Source organism: Alligator sinensis, unplaced genomic scaffold (assembly GCF_000455745.1).
Source record: "Alligator sinensis unplaced genomic scaffold, ASM45574v1 scaffold1443_1, whole genome shotgun sequence".
In the NCBI taxonomy this organism is placed as follows: domain Eukaryota; kingdom Metazoa; phylum Chordata; order Crocodylia; family Alligatoridae; genus Alligator; species Alligator sinensis.
In genome coordinates this window covers 459882-482900 of record NW_005842876.1, presented here as the reverse complement: position 1 = coordinate 482900, position 23019 = coordinate 459882, and the positions used below count along the sequence as shown (strand labels likewise).

General features: G+C 42.9%; 1 protein-coding gene across 1 annotated transcript in view; it reads left to right on the top strand.

Moving 5' to 3' along the window:
* LOC102377378 (adhesion G protein-coupled receptor L3-like) overlaps window positions 1-23019 on the top strand; it is a 496226-nt gene that overhangs the window by 33236 nt on the left and 439971 nt on the right. Inside the window, exon 2 of the mRNA XM_025192002.1 lies at window positions 22493-22618. The gene's annotated coding sequence lies outside the window, so the exon portion shown is untranslated. The remainder of the gene's footprint in view (window positions 1-22492; window positions 22619-23019) is intronic.

The following is a 23019-nucleotide window of genomic DNA, read 5'->3' as shown; positions in this document are numbered from 1 at the left end:
TGTGGTGTTTGTTTCCAATGAAATAAGACCTGATCATGGTTGATGTAGAGCATAGGTTCCTTCAATTTAAACCTAGTGCCTACTTGTATTGTCTGCAGATTTGGTGTTGCTGAGTGGATGTTGTACCTTTTGGAAAGAGAGGATAAATTATGTGAATGCTTTACAGTCTAAAGTAATAAAAAATCTAAATTGTCACCATTTCTTCTTAATTGTACCACAAGACTGAATTCCGAGTAAAGTATGCACATAAACTTTTAGTCCACTGAAATATGCATATATAATTTAATTTGCATACATTAAATTCTTAGTTTCATTAATGATTTAAGATTCCTTTGCAGTTTGAAGGCTCTTTCACATTTTCCTGATTGAATTGCCTATTCTATTTAAATCAGGCTTTGATAATATTGCTTGTGCATTACAGAATGATACTGGTAACTTTGTTAGACCTTTTATCAACATGACTAATTTATAACTGGCTTCAGTGTATTATTAGCTGTAGATGTATTACGTAGTAGGAGTTTTCCCAGAGTGAAAATTTAAAGTGAAGTGTGAAGACATTTGCATTAAGAGTGTCCAGAGACATAGCAGAGTACAGAAAGATACAAAACAGGCATCATTCGTGAAAAGAACATTTTAATATTAACGTGGTGAAAAACGCAGTAAATCTGATTTGTGATTTTCTTAGAACTAAAAACATAAACCAGTATGCCCAAGGCAAAGTGATTTTTACTATAGTCTGTAGCAAAACATTTCACAAGAAATATTTTAAGTAAGTACCCTACTAAATGATTGAAATACCTTATTTTGTTACTGTTACAAATTTTAAATGTGCTATTTTTAGGTTTTCTTTCTTTTTTGGGGATGGAGTGGAGGGTGAGGGAAGTTACTCTGTTACAACAAGAAGACTGAACAAAGGTGTTTTGTGCCTGAAAACTTGTCAAACTTCTTTCTCAACTATAGATATCACAAAAAACCCTCTCATACATTTCCTGGACCATCAGGACTATAACAATACGAAAACATATGCATCGCTGATTTACTTGGTCTTTAAGGCATGTATCTACCCTGTCTTCTGTCTGACTTCAAACTAACATGGCTAACTGCCTCTCTATAAAACTGGTTCTTAACCTTTTTGGACTCGAAGTATCCCTCCATAACTTTTGTGAAAAGTGGGACCCAATTAGAAATTATGGGTTATATTGTTTAGTTCCTTGCAGAAGGGACTAGCAGTGGGAATGATTGTGCAGGCAGAGACAAACTTGAGCCTGCCGTTATCTGTAGGGGTGCACTGATAGAGATTTTGGGGGCAGATACCGGTAGCCAATTTTTAAGGAGGCATATCAGCTGATACTGATCCAATTTCTGATACCAACCCAGCAGCTTGAAGAGCTATGTGCAGCTTGTAAGTCTGGTGTGGTGGAGGGGGGAGGGAAGGGGCGTGGGGTGGGGTGGGGGACAGATCAAGGCCCCTGCAGTGAGGGAGGGTTGGGGCTGGGGCAGGGGCAGGGCAAGTGCTGCCCCGCTAGAGCAGGGCAGGCATGGGACAGAGCCACTGGATGAAGGTAATCTGTTCAATATGATTCCGTCTCCAACCTTCTTTTCTCAGCAAAATCATTGAGGAAGGAGTGGCAGCCAAACAGAAACCCACGAATATCCTGGACGGTTAGTGATTGACATCAGAACAGAGAAAAATACAGAGATAGCCCTAGTGGTATTTAGAGATGCATCATTGTAATACAGACCATGTTTCAGGACTCACACTGTATTCATAATGATTGGTTTCAAAGTGCTGCTGACTTCTCTTCAGGTATTTCATACAGAGATGATACATCTCTGCAGTGATGCCAAACATGACTCCAAACAATCCTATATGGCTCCTTTTCTCTTCAGAGCCAATAATGGCTTATTGGAGAACTATATATCATGGAAGACTTGGGAAGACTGCTTTCTAGTTTAGTAGCATGAGATCTGTAAAATGCCTTTGTTCACCACTCTCATGGATATAAGACCTAAGACACTCTCATGGACCCAGAGGAACAGACTTCCACCCTCAGCTTCCTCTGTGCAAAAATGAAGTTTATTTTCTGCCTATGGGGACTTTTTACCATCTTTAATTTTCCCTGAGCCTGAGGAAGGGCACATGTGCCCAAAAGCTTGCAGAAAAAGATAATTCTTTTTGCAATTTCTTAGTTGGTCTAATAAAAGGTATCAACTCTGAACAGAGAGTTCTAGAGTTATACATTTCTTTTTGTCTCAGACCAAAATGGCTACCAAATACACCCCTTCTTTCACCATGGCTTTTTGAGAAACTTGCCTCCTCGTGAAAGGTTTGATAGGCTTTGATCTCCCAGTACACAGGTACTTTTCCTTTGCTAAATGTATCTGCTACAACTGAGAATTTTTCTCATCACCTCCTGTATGCTGTGCTTAACTTGCTGTGCCTAGCTTTCTCTAATCAGATCTAAGGAAGAGTGTCTTGCATTTAAAAGCTTGTCTGTGTAATTTTATCTCAACTACATAGCTGGTCTAATAAAAGACATCACCTTAAGATATCTGTGCCCCACACAAGATTTCTGGCTACAATACCATTGTCATGTTACCTATACTTTCCACATGTGTTTCAGCGGCGTTAAGTGGTTTGTGAATAGCAGGGAATAGTGGCTGCAAAGTAGGTGGTTTCTCCCTCTCTCATCTCTTTCTCTCATCTCTCTCCCTTGTGGTCAAACTAAGCGAGTTTGAGAAGCCTTACCTCAGAGCTGCTGTGTGTCTAGTAGCTGCCACTGGTATTGAGATAAAGCATTTTTCTCTTCTCCATCTAATGTACCTGGTTAAATCCTCAGATTCTGGAATGGTGTTTACAGGAAGCAGTTAACATATAACTAAGAACATGTCTTCATGGTGCAAAGCAGTACAATGCTAGGCTTCCTGAGCTGGTACTAAACCAGAGGTAATGTAGCAAACTAGAGGCGTTTGTGTGGTGCTTGGCCTGGGCTTTTGTACCCTCTCTCTCAGCAGCCTATATATTATATTGCTTCTGACATTTGAGTTACCATATGTAAACAGGATCTAAGGTATTTCTGTACAGTACTGCATTAAGCTGTGTAGATGCATCTTTAACTATAAGAGCCCTGATCCTACAAGGACTTGCACATGTCTTTAAAGCGCAGTAAATTGGGACCACATGCAAATAAGTGACTGCAGGGTTTCATAGATTTCATAGACATTTGGGCTAGAAGGGACCAGGAGGATCATCGAGTCCAGCCCCCTGCCCCGGGGCAGGAAGTCAGCAGGGATCATAGGATCCCAGCAAGATAAGCATCCAAATGTGTCTTGAAGGTATTCAAAGTGGGTGCTTGAACTGCCTCCGGCGGCAATCTATTCCAATCTTTGGGGGCTTGGACAGTGAAGAAGTTCTTTCTTATGGCCAGCCTGAATCGGTCATGGCGGAGTTTGTGACTGTTCAATCTTGTCATCCCTTGGGGCGCTCTGGTGAACAGACATTCCCCCAGATCCTGATGAGCACCCCTGACAAACTTATAGGTGGCCACCAGATCACCCCTGAGCCTGCGCTTTTCCAGGCTGAAGAGGCCCATGGCTCTTAGCCTCTCATCATAAGGTCTGTTTTCCTGACCTCTGATCATGTGCGTGGCTCTCCTCTGCACCTTCTCAAGCTTCTCCACATTCTTTTTGAATTGTGGAGCCCAAAACTGGATGCAGTACTCCAGCTGCAGCCTCACCAAGGCCGAGTACAAGGGGAGAATGACGTCCCAGGATTTGCTTGAGAAGCATCTATGAATGCAAGCCAGCGTTTTGCTCACTTTACTAGCCGCAGAATCACATTGACGGCTCACGTTCATCTTGTGGTCAGTCATGACCCCCAAGTCCCTTTCATCTGTGCTGCTAGCTAGCGTAGCACTGCCGAGTCTATAAGCATGCTGCAGGCTTTTCCTCCCCAGGTGGAGAACCTTGCATTTTTCGGTGTTGAAAACCATCAGGTTCTCATCCGCCCATTTCATGAGCCTGTCAAGATCCACTTTGATCACCCTCCTGTCCTCAGGTGTGGATGCTTTACCCCAGAGTTTGGTGTTGTTGGCAAACTTGGCCAGTCCACTTCTGACACCAGTGTCCACATCATTGATGAAGATATTAAATAGTATAGGCCCTAGGAGAGAGCCTTGAGGGACCCCCACTGGTGACCGCGCACCAAGATGATTGGCTCCCATCAACCACCACCCTCTGGGTCCTACTGCGGAGCCAATGCCCCAGCCAGTGGATTGTGGTGAGGTCTAGGCCACAGTTAGCCAGTTTAGCCAAGAGGTGATCTTGGGATACCAGATCAAAGGTTTTTTTAAAGTCAAGATATACAACGTCAAACTCTTCCCCCTTGTCCAGGTGATAGGTCACCTGGTTGTAAAAGGAAATGAGATTGGTCAAGCAAGCCCTACCCACAACAAACCCATGCTGGGTATCCCTCAGGATATTGCCTTCAGCTAGTCTGTTAAGGATGGCCTCTTCGATAATCTTTTCCAAGACCTTCCCCAGGATAGAGGTCAGGCTAATGGGCCTGTAGTTTGCTGGATCTGCTTTCCTCCCTTTCTTGAAGATAGGCACGACAGTGGCCCTCTTCCAATCTTTGTGCACTTCACCAAAGCACCAAGAGCTCTCAAAGATCCGTGCCAGGGGCTGAGCTATGATGCTTGCCAGCTCCTTGATTACCCTTGGGTGTAACCCATCAGGGCTGGCTGACTTGAAGGTATCTAGCCTGTCAAGGTGTTCCTTCACGAGGTCAGCTTCGATAGAGGGCAAGGAATCTCCCTCACCCGGGCCTCCCTGACCCACAGTGGGCAGGGGTGTTCCATGGGACTGGTGAAAAACTGACACAAAGTACCCATTTAGCAAGTTCGCTTTTTCCTGGGCATCGGTTGTCAGTTGCCCCACCTGGTTTAGCAGGGGTCCAGTGTTGCCCTTTCTTTTCCTCCATCTCCCCACATATCTAAAAAAGGACTTTTTTATTATCCTTGATATTTGTAGCTAGCTGGAGTTCCATCACAGCCTTGGCTTTCCTGGTTTGCTCTCTGCAGGTCCAGACCTGAGCAGAGTATTCCTCCTTGGTGGTGGTTCCAGTCCTCCATCCTTTGTAGGTCTTCCTTTTAAGATGCAGGAGGTCCACCAGTTCCCTGCAGAGCCTAGGGGGCTGCTGTGCCCTTTTGCTGCCTTTCCTCTGACGGGATGGACTTTGCTTGCGTATCCAAGATTGCTCCCTTGAGGAGCAACCACTCGGCCTGGGTTGGCTGTATTGATACTCCCTATATTTGGATAGAGCCCGTCACACATGTAGATGATAACAGAGAGAGAAAGGGGCTAAACCAGAAACAGGCAGGGTGAGAGAAAAAGTTAAGTTACTGAGAATGGACAAATCACATGCTGCTGAAAAATCTTCTCGATGACCAACAGGATCAGATATCTGAAAAAACAAAATATGGATACTAACCTTTACTATCAAGCACTCTGTTTTGTACATGGGTTTTAATTGAACTAAGGGCTAAAACTCCTACTTTCAGTTGATTGATTTTTTTTTTTTAATTTTTCAAACTGATTAATGTTTTCACTTGAATAGAGATTCTGACTCTGCAGAAGATGTGATCTTTTAATTAGCAGATGTCAGGATTAGCGTTAGTGTTGAGCTGTAATTAGCATTTGTACGCATAGCTAAAGACCCAAGCAAAGCTTGGCAGCAAGTAGAATGAAATCGGAGGTAGTATTCTAACTTGGCGCTTTACAGTGTATCTGTAAGATTTTGTTTCCTTTTTGGAAAAAGAAAATCCATAAGTATCATGATCAACATGCTAATTCTAGCGGACTAATTTCTGATAGAAAAATTACATACAAATTATTATCCTTTGTGGATATTAACTAAGCACTTCCGTTAGCCTAATGCAGTGTAATATAGTTAACTGTCATGCACTGCTCTTAAATTCAAGGCACTGAAATGGTAACGATTTCTTGGCTGGATCTGCTGCAGCTTGCATATCTAATGTTTCCAAACATGGTACCTCATTAAACTCAGGTGGACCTTGATGCAGTTTGTAGTATTTCTAGGCTGTCCTATTTTCAATTCAGCTCTTCCCCCGCATCTAGTATATGATCACATGCTGTCATCTTTCAAATCAGTGGTGATCTTTGCAGAGATGCCTGCTTGTATGGATGCTATTTAGCCTGACTGTCCAAAACACTTCATCATATGCTGGCAGCTGGGTACCGCTTGATTGGTAGCAGGCTTTTATTTCCAATCACTGGAACAAACCTAGGTGTATCTTGGAGTGCAAATGCCTAATTTAGCAATGAATTGCCAACTGTGTGTAATGCCCAGAAGCAGCCTAAGCTCATGGACAATGCTTGGTAGATGATCACAGAGGCTTGCTAATTCTCCTTACCACCATGTTTTTTTAAAGTCAGTAGTCTCCTTCATTTATGTCTTCATTTCTCAGAATGAGAACAGGCAATCTAAATGTCTTCTTTTCTCCTTTGCTGGTTTTAAACAAACTAAATAAATACATCTAAGGAGCAAATCCATTGACAGGGAATCTGAAGTGGGGAAAACCCCAAGACTGCTCACTTGGCACTTCTCTGAGATGTTCTTGAGTGGTTTAAAGAGATTCTAATATGGAATGTAATAGAATTTGAATGAACGTAGAGCAGGCTTTTCTTCCTGTGGCAGTAATAAATCTTCTTTCAAAGTAGATGGAAAGAAGAAATATATGGCTGGTGCTGGTCTTAAAAGCTGCTGTTAAGCTATGGGGAGCAATATATTAAATAACGTTTTATCCTCAAGTAAAGACAAAAAATAGGCCTTTCAATGCCATCCAGGTAATAGAAGCCAATGGTGATGTTTTGTGAACCGTGGGCAAACAAATTAAACCACTTCCATGCACCCAACTTCAAAAATCAGAGAGGAAAATCAACTTGATCAAAGGTAGTTTAAAAAAGGAGTTTTGATCCTTTTGGGGGGTGGGGGGGGAGGGTGAAAGTGTGACATCCTTTGCAGGAAAAGGTTCTAACTTCAGCATTTTTCATGTGCCAAAGTGGCACCTGGGGGATCTGTGTTCCATTCAAGGCTCTGCTGCTCACTTTCTGGGTGACACTGGGCAAGTTGGTTTGCTTCACTATAGCTCAGTTCCTCCATGTGTATATTAAGGATATTGGCACTGACCTCTTTTGTAAAGGGCTTCACTTTCTACAGAGGACTATGTGCTATGTAAGAAGTAGAGAGGTTTGTTTGTTTTTTATTTTTCCTGAAGTGGTTTCCTTTTTAACTTTAAACACCGAGAATAAGAGATAAAGGAGCACTCTGAGTTATGGACTAGGATGAGGCTTGTTGGACAAAACCCCTTTGCAGAAAGGAAGCTCAAGTGTTATGTACACAAAGCTTGGGTCTCTGTCTTGCTGCTTTAAAATGGGACCTAGCTGAGGGTATGACGAGATGAATCTATTATCAGGAGTTAAAATGAATAGGTTGGGGAGGAGATGAATTATGTCCCATTACTAGCTCAGTGGTAACAATTGTGTGTAGTCACTCCTAGCCTGTGGTGAATGGAAGCTGTTTTATTGAGGGGAGAACTCACCATAACATACGAGGGGCTACAAGAAACAGTTACAGTGGAAGACAGTAACCCCCCTCTCCATGGCCCTCTTTTCCCTTCCTCTGCTCTTTTTATTTTATTAACTTGCTGTAACTTGTTTGTGTAGCTGTAGCCTCAAGAACAAGTTATACTCTCAATCTGTCTTTTTCCTTCTTCCTTTTTAAACCTGGATGTTAAAGAACAGCAACAATGTTTGTCATGGAACTGTAGAAAAGTAGGCTTGGAAGGGACCTCAGAAAGTCATCTAAGTTGGCCCCCTTTTCAGGGCAGGATCATCCCTATCTAAACCGTCATATACAAATACCCACCTAAAAAAATGGCATGGACAACACTTGTATGCAACTCCCAGGCACAATGCCCCGAAACTAAAAGAACATCCTAATGTGCCACAGGTGAAGCAAGGGGATGAGGAGGCTGTCCATGTCCTGCCATTGCAAGGACAAAAAGTAGTTTAAAAGAATATGCTTGAGAGATCCAAGCAAGATGAGCATGCTCCCCTCTTGTTAGCCCTTCTGTTTCCATTCAAGAAAGGTGAACAAGATTTAAGATATCTTACATATACAAGTAGTATTTATATTTGAAAAGAAAAAAGAATGCTAGTTCAGATCTCTGAGGCCATTACTAATACTGGTAACAGTAAGTATTTAGGCTGAATTTATAAGCATCCCCTTGTATGTTGGTATGGTGGTTTATCTACAAGGCAGTTTTGTTCTAGATTCAAAGACAGTAAAAACTATGCCTTTTCAATGTGGTGTGAAGGATACGGTATTGCAGTGGGGCAATAAATCTGTTCCATTAGCTTTTCAAGATCTCTCATTTATTTGTTTCACATCTGCCTGCCTCAGTTTTCTCATCTGTAAAATAGGAATAGCAGTTGTTGCTAAGCACAAGCTTCACTTTGTGTGATTATAACTCCATTTGCTTAAAGGGAAACATAAGCCTTGGTGCCTGGTTTTACTTACTGGAAGATTGTGAGGCTAATGCATGTATATTTACAAGGCACTCAGAAAGGCATCACATAACTATAATTATAAAGACAAAGAACTGTTTATAGTCTGATTCAGCAGAACAGTTTGCTTTTTTTTTTTAATTGCAGGGAGCAAATTTATGCAATGGTGCTTGCTGTAGAAGTCCAATATCTGTTCCTCTTCCCTGCCTTTCTCCCCACCCCAACTGTGAACCCACTTTTCCTTTGCTTGCTCTAAAGCCCATGGATGTTAATGAAACTTTTCACTGACCTCAGTGTTCTTTGTATTTGGCACATTAGGACACTTCCAAAAGACTCACGTTGCTTATTTCTTTCACTCAACTTTAATCTTTCCCAGTCTGTTACCCCCATTCCCCCTCCCCAGGAAAAAGTTGAGTTCAAACAAATAGGGTCAAAGGTTAATTGAAAATTGCCTTTCTAGGGCTATTGGGGTATCTGGGTAGGATTTTGGAGGCCTGGATCATATGAACTCTTTGTAGATCGGTGATTTTTTTTTTTTAAGTGACATACATTTTTCATGAATAGCAGAGCCAGTAATGCAGAAAATGCATAGAAATTCCCAGTGCATAAGTTGTTGCCTCCAGGCTATGTTAGAATACAATTCCTCCAAAATTATTTCAGTGGATTTTTCTACCTGGGCTGTAAATACAGCAGTATGTGTGATTGTACATTATGTGGTTAACATTTGCCCTCTTTGCCTCTTACACATACATTCCTGAGATATCTAAAATGAAAGGTATCTCAGCTTTTACTCAGCTGGCATGATGAAGATGGATGAGTTTAAGATATGACAGGTTATGTGATGCAGAAAGAAAGTTAACCTCTTTTCTTAAGATTTGGTTTAATTTCTCTGACAGAAAGTATGTACTTACTATTACTTTTTAAATCCCAGTTTGGTCCTTCCTACAGTACTTTGCTGTTTCTGAAAGAATAAAAGAAATGGTATCAAAAGACAACATCTTTCAAGTTGCTGACCTTTAAAAGAAAAGAGCAGGTTACACGTGCAGCAGTGTAAACCTTGAGAGATCATTCAGTAAAATAACATTGAAAGCTATCATATGTCTGATTTGTCAAATGAAGAACTAGCACATCTTGCCTTCCAGCTGAATAAATAAAACCCATAATATAGTTTAATATTATGATCATAACATAATTGAAATGATATTATTTCAATGTGCAATTCAATAAAACTAACCACAGCAGTGGAGTTATCGATTTTAAATTCAGTTAAAGCAGTTCGCATTATTCAGTTCCAAATATTCTGATGAATATCCACTCTGGTAATCTTATTTTCTTCATTCAGAAATGGAATATAAATTTGCATCAGTCTGACGTATCTGGTGCCGTGTTGGGAAAGGGCTTGCTTTTCCTTGGTTGGCTTGTGTAACTTTTTGTAGTGTTCTTTCATATTGTGCACATTTCATATAAATGCTTTGTGTTTGCTTGTTAAAAAGTAAGCACATGACCAAATTCCACAAACATGCTTTGCTTGAACCAGTGGCTTGTTGAAGGCGTATGAAATTTGTCATGTAAATATGAGCGCAAGGCTGTAGTTTCTTCTGAATTAGTGGGAAGATTCAGTGGTAATTACTTGGGTACTTCCAAAGTGTAATTAGCCAGTAATCTGGAGTGACATCCAAGTAAAACATATGTAGTCATCTTGCAAGTAAATAAGGACTTGCATGCTGTTTTGTGGATTGTAAAATAGTGGTGTCCTTTACTAATGTTATTTGTGGTACCGAGGGCAGTCTTGCAAAGCACACTCACTGACTTCCAAGGCTATTCCTTGGCTAGTTCTAAAATGGCACTTTAAACTCTGGGAAGCTATGACCATTTTATATGAAAATATGTGGAATAAGCTTGGGGGTAGTGGGTGCATTTCAAAATCAATCCTGGGACTTAGATGTCTCTTCTACAATCTTCCTGCAGACAGTCAAAATCGGAAGACTTTTGTCAGAATCGCTTAGTTTTAGGAATAGATCAAGCCACATGTAGTCAGCCCTGACTACTCTTTAAGACATTATAGGGTTCCTTGCTGACTGATGCGGGGGAGGAGGGGAATGGGGGAGAGTTCCTATTAGTATTGTGCTGAAAGGTCAAGAAAATGGTGGGAGAGGCAGGGGAGGGGAGGGGTGCAGAGAAGGTCCAAGCAGGTTGGAAGAATGGACTTCCCAGGCACCTATACACATGCCAGATATCTGCTCTGACACATACTAATCAGCACGTGTCCGAGCAGACTCAGAGCAGAATCGATTAATCGAGTCTGCTGGAGCTTGTTAATTAGTATGCTTCAACAGCCTCCACGTCATGTGTATTCAGCGTCCCCATGCTTCAAAATGATGGCGGGGTTGCTTTAACTAAAGCTTGTTGAACAAGCTTTAGTTAAAGCACCCCTGCTGCCATTTTAAAGTGTGGGATACTGAATACATGTGACACTACAGCTCTAGTAGCCGCTCTAATTAAAGTGCTCCCCTCTTCCCCCTCCCCCGTGGCAAGTACATGTAAAGATGCCCTTTGGTTGCAATCTTGTTGCTGGGTATGAAGCCACCAGGCCACTGCTTTGTTCTTGTGGTTTGGGGTTGCCTCCATATGTCCTCCTCAGAGAAGGGAAAACAGCCTTGTGAAAACTTCCGATTTGAAATAGACCTCACTTTCCCAATGCACTTTTTCTGCTTAATATTCTTGCTGCAATTTTAGCTGAAAAATTATTTACTCTGGGAAATGTGCATAAGAGCAAGAATACTATTCCTTACTAAGCAATACATTTTTTTCAACATTTCAAGAAAAAATGCAAGAAAAACATGAAAAATTAAAATGTTTCTATACCTTTGACCAATTTATTTTACCAAAATATTTATCAGAGAAGGAGTGTGGATGCTAGAGGAAGAAGTGTTTCAACAGTCTTTTCATGAAAAAAGAAATTAGGCAGAATTTATTTCTTTTCTGGCAGTTCTGCCCTCCTTGATTTCACCTTGGCCAGTCTCTTGGCCATCATCCATCCCAGATTTCCTCCTCTTGCTGCTGTGAGCCCTCCTCTAGTGACAACTCCATTGTTTCTGTACATATTGCCCTCACCTTTGCCTTTCTGAGCATGCTACACTGCTGCTGCTTTCTAGGCCTTTCACCCCTGTAGCAAGGGTGTGCAGCTTCTGCCCTTCGAGTAACTTTTCCAATAGATGTGTAAATTTTTCCAAACAAAGTCATCTCTTTTGGGCTCCTAATGATTCAGGGAGATTCTTTCTCATTCACAGAATTGTTTGCAGCTGTGATCCTTTAAAATTAGATGGATGAAGTCACAATGCATATGTTGAAATTAGTACTTTCAGGGTGGGATTATCAAAAATCTTCCATATTGGCTGCTCCCTCTGTAGTCATTGATGAGTTAGGTGACTCTGGGCATGTCTATATGAAATGCTTACTGTGCAGTAGCCTAATAACACTGCACAGTAACGTGCCCATCAAAAACCGATCAAAAATAATACACTACTGAGCAGTCTTATTAGGCTACTGCACAGAAAGCGTTACAAAAAAACCCAAGTGCTGGCGCTACTGCACAGTAACTGTAGTTACTGTGTATTTAGTTAGTACTTTATTAAGCACGTACTAAAATACGCAATAACTACTGCACATTAATGAATGTGTAGACGTGCCCTCTGAGTGCTGATGAAAATCCCATTGTTGACTTTAGTAGCTTTTATCTGTGAGAGATTATTCTCTTGTTTTAGCATTCCATGGTCTGCCTATAGATCCTTCAGTTCTTCTATAACTTTACTATAGCAGGCATTTTGCTAAATCACTGTGCAAAGAACAAAAAGATGAATTAAGATTAGAGGTGTACGAAACGGGCCGTATTCAATTCGGATTTGGCCTGAATTGGGGACAGTGATTCAATTTGTTGATTCAGATCACTGTCCCAATTCAATTCAGCCAAATCTGAAGATTTGATGCTAATTTGGAGTATCAGTGATATGTTTTTTCTACATACCTTGAGGTACCAGGCACGGCTCGTGAATGCTGCGATACTGGGGCAGATGGAGCATCCCACAGGAGTGTGGGGGGCCCCCCACGTGCACGGCAGTGAGCCTGGAACTGGACCACAAGTACTTTCGGTCCACTTCTGGGTCTGCCACCGAGCATGCAGGGGGTGCCCCCCCTGCTTGGCGATCGGCCACAGGGGGACCCTGGGTGCCCCCCTACACCTAGGAGGCACCAGTCACTGGGGAAAAGGTGGGGGTCCCCCGTGTGCTCCCCAGTGGACACAGAAGTGGACCAGAAGTGCTTCTGGTCCACTTCCGGGTCCGCTGATGAGCACATTGGGGACCCTCCCATGCTCCCATAGGATGCTCCATCCGCCCTAGCATCGCAGCATTCATGAGCCGCCTGGTACCTTGAGGTATGTAGAAAAAACATATAAAGCTGGTTCTATGTCTGAATCATCGAATCTCTGCAAATCAATTCAGAGGGTTCTGATTCAATTCGGAGAGATTAAAGGGTCTCCCGATTCAATTTGGATTTGGAGATTCAGCCATCGAATTGGGCCAAATGTCCGCTAAATTAAATCAGCGACTGAAGCTTCGCACAGCCCTAATTAACATACAAAGTTAGCTTTGTATCTTTGTCCATATGTGTTGAATTTTACTTCTTCACAGTGAACACATGCTCCAAGTTTGTTTCAGACCATGGCATGCCAGGTGACAGTGATGAGATAGTTAATGTCCAAAAACACATGGATGAAATCTTAAATGAATTTAAAATTAGATTCCTTGCATTTGCCTTAAATCTCTTTTTATTCTTAGAGAGACAAACCAATTTTTCTTTTAGCAGCATATCTAATCCATTTCAAACTGGGGGGTGGGGGGGAGAAAGCCAGAGCCAGTGGTGAAAATTATTCCTCCTTGAAATGTTCTGAGTGCCGGAATTTATTTTACAGTTCCAGCTAAGGAAGGCTGCGTCCTGAAAAGCAGGGAATGAATAGTGTCTAAATCTGCTTTAGGAGAAAGCTTGTTTATCAGGCTACACCTCATTTTCCTTTATCTGTCACTGCGTAAATAATAGGTAGAGTTCCTTGCTTGGTTGTACTCTACGTGCACCGAATATAGCTTATAGTCAACCAGCTGTAGCCGTGCTGATTCCATTGCTAGATATCTTTCTCATGGCAGATTTGTTTTTTATTTTATTTTATTTTTATTGCATGAGCTAGGCACAATTGTTTAGCTCTTACTGCTGTAGGTTGCAGAAACTTGATTAAACCACAGACTGACACATGGCACCTTTTCAAAAGAACACTTTTTACCCGTGCAAATAGCTCCTGAACCCTACTGATGGGTAATGCACACCTTGAGCATTTCCACAAGCGGTCTGCCTGGTGGCTGCAGCACCAATTGCTTAAGTGCCCACTAGTATAAGAATGTTACAGTGTTATTCCTTATGATCCGCATGTGCATATAGTTTACACATGTGTAAGGTGGCATCCACCTTAATCTGTGGCATCCATAATCTGTGATTATGAAAATTAGAAGTGTTTTAATTTTACCTGGCCCTGTATACAGCTTTGGCAAAGCAGGATTCTTTTAACTAGACCTGGCATTTTCAGAGAAGCATTTGGAAGTGGCTTCTGATCCCTTTGGAGCCAGTCAAAAGCAGAGTCAATCATATATCTATGTTTGCTACACATGTTCAGTTGTTGAAGCTTACCTTCTTTCAGGATCTTGGTTGGAAATTGTGCCAAGCAGATACAAACTGATATTCCTCTCCTCCCCCCCCCTCCCCCCGCCCCAGCCCTCCAATAAAGGAAAAGGCCCCCAAAATGGGCTGTATTGAAAACAAATATCATTGGAGGATCCTGATGTCATTCTTTTCACTAAGGGTTATGCCCACAGGAAATATGAGATTTCTACTTCCATTCGATCTCACACTGGTGGAACTATGAAATAGTGTCTCTAAAGGGTATTTTATATAGTAAAGAAATTGGGACCTTTCCTCCATCCCTCTTTAGCTCTTATTCCCAGCTGATTTAACTCTTTTTGATGATGTGTTCCAAAATCTTGCCTTTGAGAGGAGACCCAATCTAAATATTTTTATTCTGAAAGTATCAAAAATAGGGTTAGAATGAAGTGGACTTATGTAGGCTATCATCCACAAGATGATAGAGCAACACTATAGTTCTCAGTTTAGTTGTAAATTACACGTCTGATGTGGTCATGTTGAACTCCTGAATTTGCATGTTGATACTTGTAAATAAAAGACTATTACAAGAACTCCATGTTTCGTGTAACTTGCTCCTCATAAATCCTTTTAAAGTTCAAAACTTTTAGATGAAATTATGTTGGAATGTATCAAGGTCACATTCTTAGCTAGCATAAACTGGTGATGCTCCATGGAAGGCAATGGAACCACGTCATTTAATCTACTTCTGGATCAGGCCTGAAACATCAGCCTTTTAAAAATGAGAGACTACATGAATATTTGACTTAGTTTAGAGAGAGAAACACCCCCCAATTAACTAATGTACTTCAAAGGCTTTAAATCCAATCTTTTTAATATCAGGTGCAAGTGGGGTGGATATTTTTCTCTGAGGAGCAGCAGTTAAAATTTTATCCAGAAATCTTATAAAGTACAATGACATGACCAGGCACTTTATAGAGAATTAGTTGTGTGCTGGGGGAAGCTGTCTGTGGTTTCCTGAGACCATTGGTTAGAACTCCAAAATCAAGAGGAAGACAAGATTTCCCTGCCTTTCCCAATGCTACTCAGCATTCCCAGAACTGAACTCACGAGCACAGAACAATACTTACGAACAATCAGCCAGATCTTTGGTAGGTGCCAAGTAGCATAGGTCTGAAGTCAGTGGGTCTGTGCTGATTTATAACAGTTGGTGCCTGGCTCATTGACGTCAATCAATTTATGACAGTTTGCATCTGCTGGTCACCAGACCCAGTATTTCTATAGTTGAGTGCTTCATATTGTATCCACTTGAAATTAATTCCTAGGAAAAGGACCATCTGATTTAATCCCTTCCCATTACAGGTTCTGAAGCACAATTTGTTTTGCATAAGATAAGTTGAACTTCTTGTTGTTCTGTCAATATGCTTGGTGTAGTGTTCCAGGAGTCTTGTGTAAAGCTTTACAGGGATCAGCCTTTTTGGGGTTGCTCTTATTTATTGGCTTGGTTCTGGTTTTCAAAAGCAAGTTTTGTTTAAACAGAAGCACGTAGGCTTCTTCCCACATAGGTTCCTTCAATTCTCTCTTATGCAAGTGCACATCCCTCTCCTCCCCCTCAAGATACAGGATTGATTACAAACTAAGAAAGTACTTATTTGTAGGAGCCTTTTGTTAAGCATGTCACTGTATGGAGTCCTACTGTCTGCGCTTTAATGCAAGATGAAGTTAGAGATGATTAACGTTCATGCTTGTGGCTGTGCTCTGGGAGGTGAATTTTCTGGAGCATGAGTTATCTGCTGTCACATTGTCCAAAGTTTCATGAAGACTTGTGTTTTATTATTAGTTTAGATTTTTAAAAGAGCAGTGCTGTCGATTTGATCATCTCTGAACCTTGACTGATCATCGCACAAGTTGCAGGATAAGCAAGGTTGCAGGATAGCCTCTTTGAGACTTCCCTGTCAGCCCACCTCATGCTGTATTGCCATAGCATGGCTAGAATTGAAAATAAGTTTCATTAAAAAAATGGAAGCCATTGTTTTTATAATCACTCTGATTTCACATTGTTTAACCACATTGACTTTAGTGGGAACAGAATTAGGCCCATACATTTTATACTGCTGTAACTGTATGTGTACTGAAAAACTGGTTTGCCTGGGTCCAGTGATCTTCTGCCTGGCTCTTGGGATGGGAAGGGTGGAGGCTGGGGCTAGTGTGTCTGCTTGTGTCCCTATAGTTTTCAAGAAATGCCAAGTAAAGCAGGAACTAAGTATATTTAGGGTGAAGTTACGTTACACTTAGACCATACAAAATCTGTGAAACGTTAAGCAGTGTTGAAGTTAGAACATGCTGTGAGCAGTCACATGTTAAGGGTTAATAATACCGTATCTTGCCCACACAACTTTGTCTTGCCACTAGAGGGCTACTGAGCAGGGATGTGGCTAGGAGCCAAGACACCCAGACTCTGTCCCCGCTCTGGGTGGGGGGAAGAGGGGCTGGAAGCAGTACATTCTGAGATGCTGGAGGACTGAAAATTGCTCGTTTTATCTCCATGGAGTAGACTGAAGTTACCCTAACACAAGCTAAGTACCATGACCCAGAGTTAAGCCTTGTCTTAAGTGGCATAACTTTGAGCTGCTCAGAGAGCAGTTAACAAGCCTTAAGGTGCAGGTGCTCAAGTTTTAAGTGCCCTTAGTGTATTCTAAGTGTGACATAACTTTGTCCTAAAAGGAGAGGTGGGTGGATACTGGGGACAGAGATCAAAGGTGGAGAATGCTGTCTTGGAGGCTCAGGCAGGGAAAAGCAATAAGCTCTGCAATGGATGGTGGTGAGAGTGGAGAATGATTAATTTGGGCAGTGGAATTAATTTATTGGGGAGGATAGATGTGGGAGGGCTGTAATTGATTTTTATTGGTGGTGGTGGGGTGGGGAATGAAACTGTGCTAATGTAAATTAAAAGGCAAAGGGGTGGTGCTGCAACAGTTTTTGTCTAACAAAGATAACATTTGAGCAGGTGTCGGAAAAAAAATTGCCAGCCCAGCATGTTGTGTGCATGTATAGATGCATGCATGGACTTAAGTTAATTGAGAAAGCTAGGGGAGGTTCCTCCTTTTGAACACCTCAAACCAGTGTCTTAAGACTGGATTGTGGTCTATCCTGATCCTTTTTAGTTTGCAACATGCTATCCTTTAAACCAGAAACCACCTCGACAGACTGGCTCTCTCTCTGCCCTGGGACAGGAAGCCCTAACAGCTTTCATCTTGTTCCTTCCTCTCAGTAATACTGCCTGTCAGTTTGATGCATGAATGAATTTTGAATGGCTCAGTGTGCTTTCCTGCGCAGCACCAAAATATTAATTATAATGCAGTAAGTTAATTAAAATGCAATGCAATCCCTGGCAAGTCAGGTCACCAAAAATGTCTTAAAATAGAGCCCACAAGAAATAAGAGAGACTCTTTCAACAGAAAAGCTTGGCAAATTTCCCCTGCCAAGCCTCTGAGGTGCTTCCTTTTGCTATTAGTGCTCACTCGTCATTTGGATTCTCTCTGGAAACAAACACACACCTTTCACAGAAAAGAAAAGTATCTTCCCTCTCACGCTTGTATCCGCCTACCCATTAGCGGTATTGTCTCCTTCCCTGACACTTGGGGTAGGAGTCGAAACAGTCTGTAGGGTAAGTTAGATTATCTGAGAACTGTTGTTTTCATCTTACCTCTTCCCCATGTGGCACCACCCATGGTTAGAGACAACACACAGCACCCCTAGCTGATTCAGTCTTGACAATTCCTGTATTTTTGTTATGGGTCTTACCCCAAGGCTATTTGCTCTAAGGTACTTTTGCTAGGAGCACAGTCTCCATAGTGAAATACAGATGAAAGTCCATTTCTCATATACAGCTGAAGAAAATTCTGTGAAAAGCATGGAGAAAGCAATGACCTCTAGAGCATAGTTCCCTTCTTCAAGCTCTCATCTGGTCTGCTCAGGCTTGATTTTATTTATTTATTTTCTCAAACCAGGCTTGGGGTTACCTTGCACTCCTCCAAGAAAATCTGCACACATTTCTTTGGGTGTGATGGGAAAGCTGGAAAAATGTCAGATACCTCCAAATCTAAAACCCCCTCTAAAGGCACAGTACCTCTTGTACCACTGAAGGGTACTTGACTGCATCATCCCCAAATGCTAAGGTTGCGGTAAATGTGGATTTGAGAGTCTAATATGGACAAGAGTTGAATTACTGGCTGGAATCAGACTCTGGGTCCCAATCGTGGCCAGGTCAAGGTGATGTGGGGCCCTAGGGCCTTACCCTACTTGGATGGAAGTGGCACGGGCCCTGATCCAGCCCGTGGACCAACTCTGTACCATTCTTCTTGGCTGTGGGGCCAAAACCCTGAATACCACTGCTGTATAGTAACATTAACACACAATATTTGGTTAACAATTAGCACCTAGAAAAATTGGTTCAAAACTGGTAGAAGGATAAAAGCACCAGTTTCACAGCAAGTTCAGCATAGCCTTACTCCATTTTTTTTTTTCTATTTTTGGTAATAGTGACTTTATCTATGTGTTCTGTGGGTACTGGTCATTTTCATCTCTGCTTCCTGTGATCTTTTGAAGAAAGGGAAAGTGATTTGAGGTTAATATTATACCAAGGCCTTCTCTGGTTAACGTGTGGCTCACTTGAAATTTGCTTGTGCAAGTCTGTCACAGTGGTTTAAACATAAATGAGTTTGTGAAGTACCATATTTACTTGAATCTAAGATGACTTTGAATTTGGGACAACCTCCCAATACTTAGATTCTACACTTGGGAAATTATAAATTTGTTATAATTTTACATTATAGAGTCTACTTATTGGAGGGTTGTCTTTTAAATTCACGCTGCCTGACCACTGCTGTGGAAGGGAAAGCAGCAGCAAGAGACTAGGGGCCAGAGCCCTGACCTCCCTGACAGTTGCTTCCTGAAGTGTCTGCCCTTCCACCATGTTCCCCTTGCCCCTCCTTACCCTCCCCTGGTGCCTGGCCCCTCATTGCCTGTGCCTGACCTCCTGCTGCCTGCCCCTTCACCCGTTGGTTCCCTTACCTGTGCCTGCCCCCCCGCCACCTACTCTCCCCACTGCCTAACCCCCCCTACCATTTACCTTCTGTGATGCTCTGGGGTAGTCAGCAGTGTCCCAGCCTGGCCAAACAGTATCAGGTCCAGGCTGAGTCAGAGCTAGAGTTGAAAGTAAGGCAGGGGTATGGAGGCAGGCTGCAGAGTCTCCCCTGTGCTCTTCCCACCATAGGGTTCCCCTGGCTGCAAGCACCTTCCCCTGCCAGCTGCCACACGAGCCACCCTGGCCTGGAGAAGGTTGTGGCTCAGCTTCGGCCTGGGCCCTGGGTCCAAATCCAGACCTTAGCTGCTGCTTGAACTGGAACAATACTCGAGTGTAAATGGGTCCACACCGCCCCGCCCCCCCCAATGGTGATTGGTGGGAAAAATCTCATCTGGGATTTGAGTAAATCTGGCAATTTATGGAAACCAGCAAATTTGTAAGTATTTATTTTGGTATACTTTTGATTTGTTTCAGGTTAGTTTAAAGCAGCTCCTAAATGATTTAAGCTACATCAAAATAAGCTGCCCTTAAACCAGAATAAGAATTTCTGCATTGGCATCTGTTCTTTTTCACTTGAATTAGCTAAGTCACCTCATTAGCTTATCCGGTGAAAGTTTTTCCTCAAGGCAAAGTTCTAGAAACTTGGGTCTACATTTAGGTACCTTAAGCAGGTATTTAGAGGATGAGCTGTAGGTAGGCAGGTTTGAAAACTGGGTCCAAAGGCAGCATGGCTTAGACAATGTGAGGGTAGAATGGCTTTCTCATTTTATACAGAGGCCCCTGAGTTTTAACACAGGGGTCAGCAACGTTTTTGGGCAGAGTGCGAAAAACACCTGCAACCTCCAGCTGTAAGATGTTGGCATCCCAGGAGCGGACTGGGGGGGATCTATGAGGGGCCTAATCCTTTTTGTGGCAGTGTAGCCTTGACCCCTTCCCCAAGGTGCATGCGCGAAGCAAAATGCCTTTGTGTGCCATGCTCTGGCACACGTGCCGCGGGTTGCCTACCCCTGATTTAGCATGTTGACCAGCCAGTGTTAATGCTTTAAAGGTTCAGTAGAAGTTGCAGTTATCTCCGGGGTATGGGGTGCTTATGCAAGTGGTTAACCCTTGACTGTAGGCTTGGTGTGGATAGGAACTCTCATAGTCTAAGTGTGAGTCTTTATTTATTTATATATTTACTTACTTATTTTTGGTGAGACCTGCCACACTTTTAAAAGGAAAACTGCTGTTTATGAAGCTAAAACTGCCTCCTGCAGATAGAACAGGAGCAAATGTGAACTGAAGCAAGCTTCTGGGCACATAGTGCAGCGACCTTTTTCAGGCTCTGGTTTCTGTTTCAGCATTGTGAAGTCCTTTTCTCTGACTGAAGATAAATGGCCTTCCAAAATAGCAACTCCCAAATGGGGGCGGGGAGGGGGAGGAATGGAGCAGAGATGAACAAGATTGGAACAGTAGCAGAGTGGCCCTGTCACCCCTAAGCTGTGATTTGTCTGCTGGTTTGTTCCTGCCCTCCCCCCCCACCTCCCCCGCCCCCTGTCCTGGCAAAGAAAAACTCACAGAACCATTCCTCCTCTTGGTGACAAAAAGGGTGGCAAGGCAGTGACTCCTGCAAGGCAGTTCAGGAGTTGCAAGGCAGTGACTCCTTTCATAGAGAATCAAAAGGATTCCTTTGGATACCAAAGCAGGGTGAAAAAATAACTCTTGGCTTTCATGGAAACCTCCAGTGCTACAGAGCTAAGAACGAATGGCTTACAACAAAGCATCAGTTGACAGGTGCTAATGCCATAGGGGAAACCTGTGGGGACAGTATAAACTTTTGGTTACCTAACCTCATGACAGCTCGAGGTCGTTTTGCACGGCAGAACTCTGGCCCTACTAGCAAATTTAGAGGCCTCTACCTGTGCTATGTAGCCATTGCCTGAAGCTGCAAGTAGGCAATCCCAGGCCTTTGGTTGCTTTGCCCACTGGTGCCTTCTCGGGTGGCATTTGTGCTCTGGTGATGCAGTTGCTGAGGGCAGGAAACAGGAGACCTTGCATCTGTCTAGTTTTCTGAGATTTTTTTGTGCTGCTTTTGTTGGTCAAGGCCCAAACCTTTAGTGTAAGAGCTAGGAAATGGGCATAATAATTGCATTCCTGCCTTGGCCAGTCTGCCTGAAAACAGAGGAGGCCAGATTAAATGGCTGCACTGATACCCCACTGGAGCCCCAGAGCTGCTTTGGGGCTCTGAGTTTGTTTTTTTGGTGGAGTGAGGTTTGGTATAATAGAGGTTTCCCTGAGGAGACTGATGGATAACTGGACAGGCAAAGGTGCTGGAACTAATAGCAGTAACTTATGTGAATGTTCTCTTGTGCTCTTTACCTTCTCCTCTTTGTCCATGAGTCTAGTACAATGCTGGCTTGGGTGGGGGCAGGTCAGAGGAAGCACAGTTCCTTTCAAAGCTGTGCTGCCCTGAAGGAAAAGGCTGTGACAGCAGAGTTGCCTCTCCATGCAGCTATACACATAGAAAAATCCTAGGCCTCTTGCGACACTTAGGAGGTTAGGGAACCATGGGTGGAATTCTGTTTTTTTTTCTTGGCCATCTGAGAGCCTAGATTTCATCATCTACATGACATTTCTGGCATTTAAATGCCCAGAGCAATTCTATTCCTGGACATGTAGCCCTGCACGTGTGGGTGACTACAGAGGCATGCAGGCTAGACATGCACACTGGCAAGCAAATGAGACTTCCCGTCTTCCTTGCCCCTTTCCCTCTGCCACTTCCCCCAGCCCCCTGATGACTTGCTGAATGTCTAGCACACTCACCTGGGAAGCCAGAGGACCTGGCTTCTAGTCCCTCTCCTCCAGAGGTGATTTGAACCTGATCTTCATGACCTTTCAATATAGCACTCTTTATTATTATATTATGTATCAGCTATTATCCAGTCCCTTCTCCAGCACTTTTTGGAGCTGGCTCCTTGGGCAGCCATGAAAGAGAGATATGGGGCAAGGAGGAAGGAAGCAAGCCAGCCAAAGGGTGTTTGGCTTAAGGAGCAAGGCCTGGGTTCTAGTTAGGGTCCTTGCTACTAGTGAGATCAAAGTTTCTTCCTTATAATGCTGTCCTTTCATTTTTCTTAGTGACTATACTAGTGGCTCAGCTTCACTAGAAGATGGGACTGGATAATGGCTGGAAGGAAAAGAGGTCCTGATTCAAACACCAACTGAGTGAGGACAGCTTGGGACCTAGGTCCTCTGTCTTTCCAGGTGAGTGGCTTAGCCCCTCTGCTATTGGAGGGAAAATATGTAGCTTCAACTTTCCCCTACCACTACTTGAGTCTAAATCTGGTAGTCATGGTTTTTGCTCAGTTCCACAGTTCTGGACATCTTTGGATACAAGGGGTGCATGTATGTGCCCTGGCCCCTTTTGCACGTGCTCTGTTTGCGCAGCTATCTAGTCATCCATAGTATCCATGCATGCAAAGCCACATGTCCAGGAATAGAATCTCTCTGGGTGCGTAAGCACCAACAATGCCCTGTAGACCAAGAAATAACCACTTAAATGGCTAGGAAACAGTAGGCTGCCACCTCGTGTCCTCTGCCTACTGCTCAGGGGAAGGCAGGCTTTGCCCATTTGTCTCTGTTGGTAAGGTGTTTCCAGAGGTTTA